The following is a 10,345-nucleotide window of genomic DNA, read 5'->3' as shown; positions in this document are numbered from 1 at the left end:
CATATTCAAGCTTGGGAAATATTTACTAGATTGCAGCAACAGCACAGAGTTCTCAGGGCTTGTGTCACCACAATTTGTCACTAACACCCCCAGAGCAGGCTAGCAGTCTTCTAAAAATTGTTCCATTTTACTTTTAACACCAGGCATTGAATTTTGGGTTGCTGAAAATGACAAATTACATTTTACAGAAGAAAAAAATTAAGGTGGACAAACTACCTGAAAATTAGGGAAAGGTAAGCACAGTGGTATAGCTAAAGGGGATGCAAAGCACTAAATTTTGGAGATGAATGCCTCCGTTTTGCTCCCACCACCCGGAATGGCTCCAAAGGGGAGGGGCCGCTTGCACAGCATGTTCAGGCACCTGCAAAACTGAGTGCTTTGCACCCCCTCTAGCTACGCCACTGGGTAAGCACACCTATTTAATGGTTCTGAAGGCACCAGAAAGCCAGAGAAAAACAACACAGTGTGAGCCAGGATGGTGTAGTGGTTCTGGGGTTGGACATAGACCTGAAAGATCCATGTTCAAATCCCCGCTCAGCCATGAAGCTTCCTGGGTGACGTTGGGCCAGTCACTATCTCTCAGCCTAACCTAACTCACAGGGTTACTGTGAGGACAAAAGGAGGGAAGGAACAATGTACAGTACATCATGTGGTGCTCCTTGGAGGGTGGTATAAAAATGTGAAAAATAAAAAAAGGCATATAATGCACTTCTAGTGAAGTTGCAAGAGAGGACAGCCACCCCAGCTGGTCTGCAGGGGGCAGCAATGTTTTCTGGTCCACAACCTGGCAGCTCTGATGGTCTGGCGATTTGGGGCTGTGGTCCTCAGTGGATTAGATAGATGCTCAACCACTTGTGCCTCGGCTGCTGCCCTCCCCTTTGAAGCCTGAGACTTTGGCTGCCTCCCAAGATCTATTGTTGTGGGCGGCTGTTTCTCAGAACTTGCCGCCATTGTCCCTCTCCCTGCTGCTGTTCCCAGGCCTGGCCTGCAATTACCAGACAATGAGCGATGACTCAGCCTGATATGCTGGTTGCAGCTGGGGTTGCAGAGAGCCCACCTTCCCCCTTGAGCCGTGACCAGGAGCCTTGTCGGGGCACGGGGGGCCCAGCCGGTGCAACAGAAAGGGTGGGACCTACTCTGGCCGAATTATCTCACCGACATGGTCTAGGCGAGGGCTGCTGAGAAACTTGCCAATTAGGGAAATGAAGGGGGGCACCATGGCGGGTGTGTCAGCAAAGGATGACTCCTGCAACGGTTTCAGAGCGGGGCTGAGGGGACACAACCCGGGTGGCACTGCAACAGAGCAATGGAACAAGCCTTGGAGAAAGATTTGGGGTCTCACACATGCCTAGAAGAGGCATTTTGAATGCCTTCATCTGTGGGTTTTTGTTTTTTTTTTGGTTGGGGGGGGGGACCAAACAATGACATTACTTGCTGTCAGGATACAGCTATGTTAGTGGCTGAGGCCGGGCTGGTATTTCAGTTGAGTACTGCCGATGGGCCCATCCCAGTTGATCCCTGAAGAAGGGAAGGAAGTCTCATTGGTAAACCTTCTCATTAGGCCTGCCCCCAGAAAACTAGAGACATGGTTAAAAGCATGGGTGAGATGGAGACATTGAAGGGAATAATAGATGAATACAGCAGGGCCTCAGGAGCGGTGATAAACGAGGGTAAAACCAAAATGTTATTCTCTTGGGTCGAGAGGGAAAAACAGAGGTGAGGGCCACGGGGGCTGTTTTTGAAATGGATGAAAGGAGGTTCAAAAGGTGGAATCTGTAAAAAAATTAGGTATAATTTTTGGACTGAAACAAAGAGGGTGGGAAGAGAACTCGAAACTGTGGGCCTCTAAGGTGGAGGAAAAACTGAAGAGGTGGAAAAAATGGAACTTGAACTTGTACCAGAGGGCACGTTACATCAACGTGTATTGCGTTCCGATGGCGTCCAATTTGGCGGCGATCTATCCCCCGCCGAAACAGATGGTGGACAAGGTTACCCATCAGGTTTTTGTTTTCTTGTGGGGCACTGCCTTCTTCCCTCTTGCCCAAGCGATGGCATATAAGAAAGTAAAAGAAGGAGGACTAGGGGTTTGGGCCCTGGGACCTTTGTTCTTGGCAACCTTTGTCTCCTATAACTTTGGCAACTGGGCAAAATAGAGGCAGAGGCCGCAGGAAGGGGGAGCTTTTGAATCTATATGGGCCCAATTCGGAGACACTTGGGAGAAGACGACCTGGGGACAGAAATGGTGGGCGAAAGAAGAGACGGGATACGTACTCACTCAGGCGATAAAACGATCTTTGCCGGAGTACATGAGGGAGGCGGTGACTTTGATGAAGGATTTGGGGCTCTCGGTCAAGCCATATAAAACCAGCGGGCTGGAAGAGAAACAACTCAAGCGTTACATGTATGAAATGATGGTACAGGAGTTTATCATGAGGCCTCACCAAGAGAAACAGCAAAGTAAGACGCACCTTTCCACGTACCTCTTGCAGGAGAAGGTGGCGCACAGTGCCTTTAGCAAGAAGAGAATCCCCTTTAGTTTATGGGAATTAAGGTGGAGTGCTTTCCATCAGGTCCTCAGGGTGGGAGCGGCAAACCCGTGGTTGCAAGAAGAACAGAAAAGGTGCAAGAGGCCGACCTGTTCAGGGTCTGGACCCTCTAGAATGGTAGGCGCCCGGCCACTGATGGAAACGGTAACCCATTTCGTCCAAGAATGTATGCCGGTGAAGGAGTTGTGGAGGGGCATAGTGAGGGCCTTTAAGTGGCCCAAACTAGCCCAACAGACCTGGGAGACTTTCGTCTCTGGGGGGGAGCTGGTGGGAGGTATGAGGGGACCCAAGAGGATGAGTAATGCAGGACAACAGAGGGGAGGAGATGATAGGTGGGGAGGTGCCGTGTTCTACGGCAAGATTGATAAGTCTGTATGTCCTTTTTGCGCTGGGCATCCAAAGGGGCAAAGAAATAAAGGAGAAAAAGTCCACCAACATGCAGGGATGGGTCCACTTTGTGGTCTCCAGAGTATACGGCGTTGCAGCTTACGAAAGGGTGAGAACCGGTAGAGACAGGTGGAAAAAATGGTGGGAGTGGTTAGATGGGGTGAATCCATCTATAACGTGATGTATCTGTGTTCTAGTTAAACAGTTGATGTAATGTGACTGTAGTTGAAAATGTAAAATGTGATTTCTTTCCTTTGTATTATTTATTGTACGTGGTATGAAACTTTTAAAATAAAAATCTATATTCCTCCCCCCCCCCCCCCAAAAAAAATCTATATTTCCCAGAAAACTTTTTTGGTGTTGGTGGACATTCTCTCTCAGTGTACAGTGCCATTTTGTTTTTTGGACATCCTGCTTCCAAATGAAAATAGTGCCATGTGCTAAAGGAGAAGGCTTCAGGCTGCTGCCCACCATCTAGTCAGTTTACCACGGCAGGGCCAAGAGGGGAGGCTTATCACGGAATTGTGGGCAGCAGAAGGCACCTCTCCTCCTTCAGTGCTGCTGCTCTCACAACGGTACTACAGGAGGAGGTTGGCTGCCACTTGGATTTCCCAGCACTGGGCACTAGGGAAACAGTGCAGAAACATTTGGCATGCCCATTAGCCCCCCATTCCCTCCAAGCCCAGTGGAGAAAGTTAAGGCAGGCACCATTGGAGGTGGGGGCCACAAACAGCACATCAAAAGCAGTGGGTGCCAGCAGCATGGCTGCCAGTGAACACTGTGGGCAGCCATCAAGCTAAATCTCTCTCTCTTCCCCCCTCATTTTGTGGGGGCTTACCTCAGCAGCTGCATGGAGCAGCCATGCCGCTGGTATTGGCCCTTGGAGTGTCCATACTGGCCCTGGCACTGCCACGGACTGAGGCAGACTGTGGTTCAAAGTCTCTCCTCAGTTGTAATCCCCATCTTGGTCACATGTAGGAAACAGCACAGAGGCCCTTGTATGGTTTCCACAGCAAAGGGTTAAGTAAGAGCAAAAAAGAACTTCAGTTACACCCCCAGGAATGGCTACAAAGCCCAAGATTCAAAGAACAAATCATTGATGCATTGGCAAGATACTCCAGTATCTCAGGGCTGGCTAGAGCTGGTCTAGATGAAAGGTGATGCTCTTAATGACTCAGGCCCAATTCTAATCTCACCACACTACAGCATGCAGCAGAACCAAAAAGGTGTGTGCTACTTGCTGTGGTGGGGAAGTGTACCTGAAAGCAAATGAGAGGTAAGTAGAAACATTTTTACATACCTCGATGTAAACCCTCAGGCCACCCATTGGGTCTCCTTGGACACATGCCACCCATTTTGGTAGCATATGACAGAGGAGAGGAAAGGGCCAGGGAGGATTTGGAAAGAGGGATAAGAAGCAGTGTGCCACCAGACTCACTCACTCTCTCCCCCTCCCTGCCCCCATTCCTCCCCCAGCATGCCCTGTTTCTCCCCCTCCCAGTCCACGAACCACCGCTCACGCTGGTCTACCTGCGCTGGAGAAGGTCACTAACTGCAGCAGCAGGCCTCTGACTTGGCCACCCCTTTGGAGCAAGAGCCAAAAAATAGCCATCAGTGGCATGCACTGAGCATTGGTGGTGGACAATTTACAGCAATGAGACACTGTCTTGCTGCTGAAAATCAGATGTTAGGGTTGAACTGTAAGAGACTGAGCTCCAAACACAGAAAGTCCCTGATTCGAGTCTCATGACGTGGTTGTAAGCAAGCCATTTTTAGCCATGTTTTAGCCATGCACTGATAATATGGGGGTAATACTGGTTGATCCACCTTATAGGGGTGTTGTCAGGATTATAACAAGATAGCATGTATAGAGTGTATGACATACAAAGTTGAGACTTCACATCTTGCCCAGCATCCTGTACTTCAGCCTGCAGCCTGTCCAGGTTAGCACCTGCTGCCTGATCCTTTTAACTGGAGGTGCTATCAGGGGCTGAAAAATTGAAACAGGGACCTGCTGCTAGCACCTCAATAGTAAATGGTATTATTAATAGGATCTATGGCACGTGATTGTCAGACCCATATCTTGGATGAAAGTTCTTTGCCAATAAACAATTGGTTAATATCTATCAATCCGTTAACTAATCCACCATATATATAGGCCATATTCACTTCATACATTGTGTCTGTCTGATGCATAAGGGCACCTCTGCTCTCCTATAGGTACCCAAGCCCTGCCTGGAGCCCCTCCCCAGGGCTTTCTTCCAATTCCTCTGGGCCTGCTGCACAGCTAAAGCACTATGGCTACGTTCTGATTTGGACACGACTGAGGCAGCTGACACAGGGGGCTCTGAAACCCCTGAAGCATCCTGTGGACTGCACTCCCGGCCATCCCCCAGAGACAGGGGAAGAGCATACACATGGGGATGGGGGAGGCACAATGGCCAAGCAGCATCAGCACGCCCAGTCCTTTCATCTTCCCCTTTGCCCCCATGCTAGTGCCAGCCACTCCGGCCCCTTTGCCCACTGCAATTATAATCCTTTGATCTGCCAGAGAAGCGGCTATTGTCAAGAACACTCCATGCGACAATTAAGGACTCTGCGATACAATGACATTGTCAGCAGTGCGTGCTGAAAAGAGACTGCAATCTACAGAAACTACCCCCTCCCCACTTCAGGAGAGGAGCACTGCATGTCACTTTAATTTAAAACTGCATGTAGTGATCTTTTATGAGCGTGACGTCATTATGACTTGGGTTTTAAAGGAGAACATAAGAACATAAGAACAGTCCCACTGGATCAGGCCATAGGCTCATCTAGTCCAGCTTCCTGTATCTCACAGCAGCCCACCAAATGCCCCAGGGAGCACACCAGATAACAAGAGACCTGAATCCTGGTGCCTCCCTTGCATCTGGCATTCTGACATAGCCCATTTCTAAAATCAGGAGGCTGCACATACACATCATGGCTTGTAACCCGTAATGGATTTTTCCTCCAGAAACTTGTCCAATCCCCTTTTAAAGGCATCCAGGCCAGATGCCATCACCACATCCTGTGGCAAGGAGTTCCACACACCAACCACATGCTGAGTAAAGAAATATTTTCTTTTGTCTGTCCTAACTCTCCCAACACTCAATTTTAGTGGATGTCCCCTGGTTCTGGTGTTATGTGAGAGTGTAAAGAGCATCTCTCTATCTACTTTATCCTTCCCATGCATAATTTTGTATGTCTCAATCATGTCCCTCCTCAGGCCTCTCTTTTCTAGGCTGAAGAGGCCCAAACGCCGTAGCCTTTCCTCATAAGGAAGGTGCCCCAGCCCCGTAATCATCTTAGTCACTCTCTTTTGCACCTTTTCCATTTCCACTATATCCTTTTTGAGATGCGGAGACCAGAACTGGACACAATACTCCAGGTGTGGCCTTACCATCTATTTGTACAACGGCATTCTAATATTAGCTGTTTTGTTCTCAATACCTTTTCTAATGATCCCAAGCATAGGGATAACTTTTTATATATATTTTAATAATATGTAACATGATGCTGTAATGTGCTTGTTTCATTTTATTTTTGGAAGCTGCAGTATGTGCTCATGAAGGATTTCACTTCATACATCTAGTGAAATTCTAGTCCATGAAAGCTTCTGCTGAAATACATTGGTTTCAAACCCTCAGGTGCTATAAGACTGTTGTTTTCACAGAACTGACTTTCCCATCTTTTCCTGGGAAGACTTTTTACCCAGTCAAAATCCATCATGTGGAGATATGACCATTCCTGCCTCCCATCAAATCAGGAGTGGAGAAACATTTTGACTTTCCATTTCATGGAGGAAGTGTCTACAGCCAGCTGCTTATGCAACTCACAAGCAAAGTATGAAAGTGACATCACCACCACCACGTTATTTATCCTTGAATGAATGTACCATTCACCTTTCTATTCCGTTCTTCTCCAAGGAGCTCAGGGCAATGTACATGGCTTCTCTCCCGCCTTCCAATCTCATAGCAATCCTATGAGCTGGATTAGACTGAGAGTGACTTACCACCATCACCCAGGAAGCTCCATGGCTGAGCAAGGATTTGAATCTGGGTTATCCTGGTCCAGTTCCAAAGCTCTCTCTACTGTGCTACCCTGGCTCCCACTGAAGGTGTACGGCCTCTGAACATGGAAGTTCCCTTTAGCCATCTATGGTTAACAGTCCAATAATCCTTCAGGATTTTATAAAGGCATCTGAGAAATAATACAAAACAACTACACCTTTCAGCCTTTTCCGGAATGCACCACTTCAGGTGGGAAATTACATGACTGAATGCTCAAAAGAAAAGGCGCCCTGTGGTAGAGAACCGCAAGGTTTTCAGTGTGTCAGTAAGGATTATAACTTGTCTTTCCTCTGGCTTGCTGGTTTTCTATGTGCGGAAGATTTTCTTACCTGGGTTAGTGGGCAATCATGTGATCTTCAACCTGCATTTTGCATTACCATATCCTGGATGCATGTTGGGGGAGAGGAGTTATCTGAAAAGTCAGAGGCAAGGCTGTTATTTTTTTCCCCTGTTGTCATTTTTGACAAATCTGGTAGCAGTAGGTGAATAGACAGCTTTGGCTATTGTCTGGACTGGCTCTCAGACTCACTCTGTTCTTCTGTTCCAGCTGGCTTCTGTTCCCAGGTTCTGCCTTGCCCAGATTCCAATTTCTTTATTTCAACAATGGGTAACTCTGCACTTTGAAGTGATATTAACTCAGAAAGATGGCAATATATGCTTTTTTCTGGCGTGTCAATCAGCTTCAAGACATGGCAGCCACAACCTCTTGAATTCTGGAATAGTGTCCCACTGAGGGCAAAGGCTGCTTTTAGGGTTACTTCTCTTAAGAACTATGCTGGATCACACCAAACCTTGCCACAGGGAACATGTAGCCACTGCCCACTAAAAACCTTGCTTGCCACAGTGAGAGGCCTCCAAGAAGCTCACAAGCAGGGCATGAAGGAAGAGCCCTCTGTTGCTGCTCTTTCCCCTTCAGCAACTGGTATTTGGAGGTGCACTGTCCCTGAGCATGCAGGGTCCACCTCCACGAATTTGTCTAATTCCATTTAAATCTATTTCAGTTAGTAGTCATTGTGGCAGCAAAAGCCAGATAATGTAAAGTAGTCCTTACTTTTGCCTGCTCTTAGTTTACTGTCATCGGTTTCATGGGCTTACTCTGAATTTTAGTATCTGGAGAGAGAAGAAAACCATTGCTCTATGCACTTTCTCCACATCATGCCTAATTTAATACACTTCTATATAGTAGCATAGCATTGCATATTGACAGCAAGTGTCAATTTGAGACATACAAAATTATGCATGGGAAGGATAAAGTGGATAGAGAGGTGCTCTTTACACTCTTACATAACACCAGAACCAGGGGACATCCATGAAAATTGACTGTTGGGAGGGTTAGGGCAGATAAAAGAAAATATTTCTTTACTCAGTGGGTGGTCGGTCTGTGGAACTCCTTGCCACAGGATGTGGTGCTGGCGTCTAGCCTAGACACCTTTAAAAGGGGATTGGACAAGTTTCTGGAGGAAAAATCCATTGTGGGTTACAAGCCATGATGTGTATGTGCAACCTCCTGATTTTAGAAATGGGCTATGTCAGAATGCCAGATGCAAGGGAGGCACCAGGATGCAGGTCTCTTGTTATCTGGTGTGCTCCCTGGGGCATTTGGTGGGCTGCTGTGAGATACAGGAAGCTGGACTAGAGGGGCCTATGGCTGATCCAGTGGGGCTGTTCTTATGTTCTTAAACTACAATTCCCAGGAAGCCTTGCAGGTCTCTTGATATCTGGTGTGCTCCCTGGGGCATTTGGTGGGCTGCTGTGAGATACAGGAAGCTGGACTAGATGGGCCTATGGCCTGATCCAGCAGGGTTGTTCTTATGTTCTTATGTAAGTGGGAGGGGTCACTTACAGAGAGAGATGCAGTACCTGCAATACTTAACCCCTTCCATAGCTTCTATAACCAAGTACCATACTTCTGATACGACATTTCAAATGCTACAGTTACATATAGTTACGTATAGGGAGACTCAAATGTAACTTTTTGTGCCCAAGAGGAGACCTGCTACTACCCCTCCCCCCCCCAATTTCTTGGAAGGTAGACAGGAGAAATAAAAAAGAGTGAAAAACCAATCAAAGGTTGGTCAAACAACACAATGCTGAAGACCAGTCTGCTTGTGGCACCCTTGGAACCAGTCCATTGACGTCACTGAGTTCTGACACATGATGCAGATACGGGGTGACCTACTCAAATATTGCAGAAAACACGTAGCTGCTGCCCACTGAAAACCTCTCCAGTAGTAGGGAAAACATGTGACAATCACATCACCATGCTCAGCTTTGCCCCACCCCAGACAGCAGCAGCCAACAGACCGGAGCAGGGGCACAGAGAAGCCAAACGCTATGACATCAGTATGTGCGTGGTCCTCATTAGACATTACGGCAGACACAAAATTGGAGCCGTGTGACCCACTTTGTCAATCACGTGTGCATTGCATTCAGACACAGTGAACAGGCTGCGCACTGGCCAAAGCAGCCCAGATTGTAAAGCCTGATCTCTCCTTACACTCGGAGAAACCCCATGAGTAGGCCTGTGCTGCTGAGAACTCTTGGCCACCCCATCCTGGTTACCATCTGCCACAGAGAAGGAAACTTCCAGGAGTGCCAAAGGCAGAGCTCTTGCCTTGTACCTAGAACATGGATCAGCTCCATGCCCAACCCCAGCGTGGGGCCCTTGAATCCCACAGTCAGGGTCAGCAGACTGCAAAAGAGGCTGGTTCAGATGATTCAGAGAAGCGCATTGGAGCCACCTCTCCCTCCTGATGGGTGCATTGGAGGAACAACCGCAGGCTGGCTTGTGAGGAAATGCTCTGCATGTGCACTGCTCTTCCGCCACATGATCCCATGTGGTGGCCTGAGCCAGTCCTGTAGCAGCTTTGGTTTCTTAGAATCCTCCAGGGCTGGGTTATGTCAAGGCACAAGGGGCAACACAGTGCCTGAGAGCTCTCGCCTCCCACCTAGAGCAACACCAGCATTGGAGCCCCTGTGTGGTGGCCCACAGTCAGTGTCAGCAGACTGCACAAAGAGCTGGTTCAGATGCTTGTCTGTCAATCCCCCCCTCAATTGTGAGGAGAAAAGCACATCCAAGTGAACCCATGTGGTGGCCTGAGCCAGGCCTGCCTGTGTGAGTGTGTGTACTGTTCCCCCACCATGTGACCCTGTCTGGTGGCCTGAGCCAGGCATGCAATGACTGCAGTTTCCCAGAATCCTCTGGGACCAGGTGTGGATCCTCTGGGTCATGTGAGGGGCACCCAGAATCCTCTGGGGTCGAGTTATGTCAAGGCATGAGAGGCAATGGTACCTAAGAATGGTGCCTGAGGGCTCTCGCCT

The sequence above is a fragment of the Tiliqua scincoides genome, chromosome 3 (assembly GCF_035046505.1).
Source record: "Tiliqua scincoides isolate rTilSci1 chromosome 3, rTilSci1.hap2, whole genome shotgun sequence".
NCBI lineage: Eukaryota > Metazoa > Chordata > Lepidosauria > Squamata > Scincidae > Tiliqua > Tiliqua scincoides.
The sequence above is the reverse complement of the archived record's forward strand: the minus strand, read 5'-3'. Positions refer to the sequence as shown.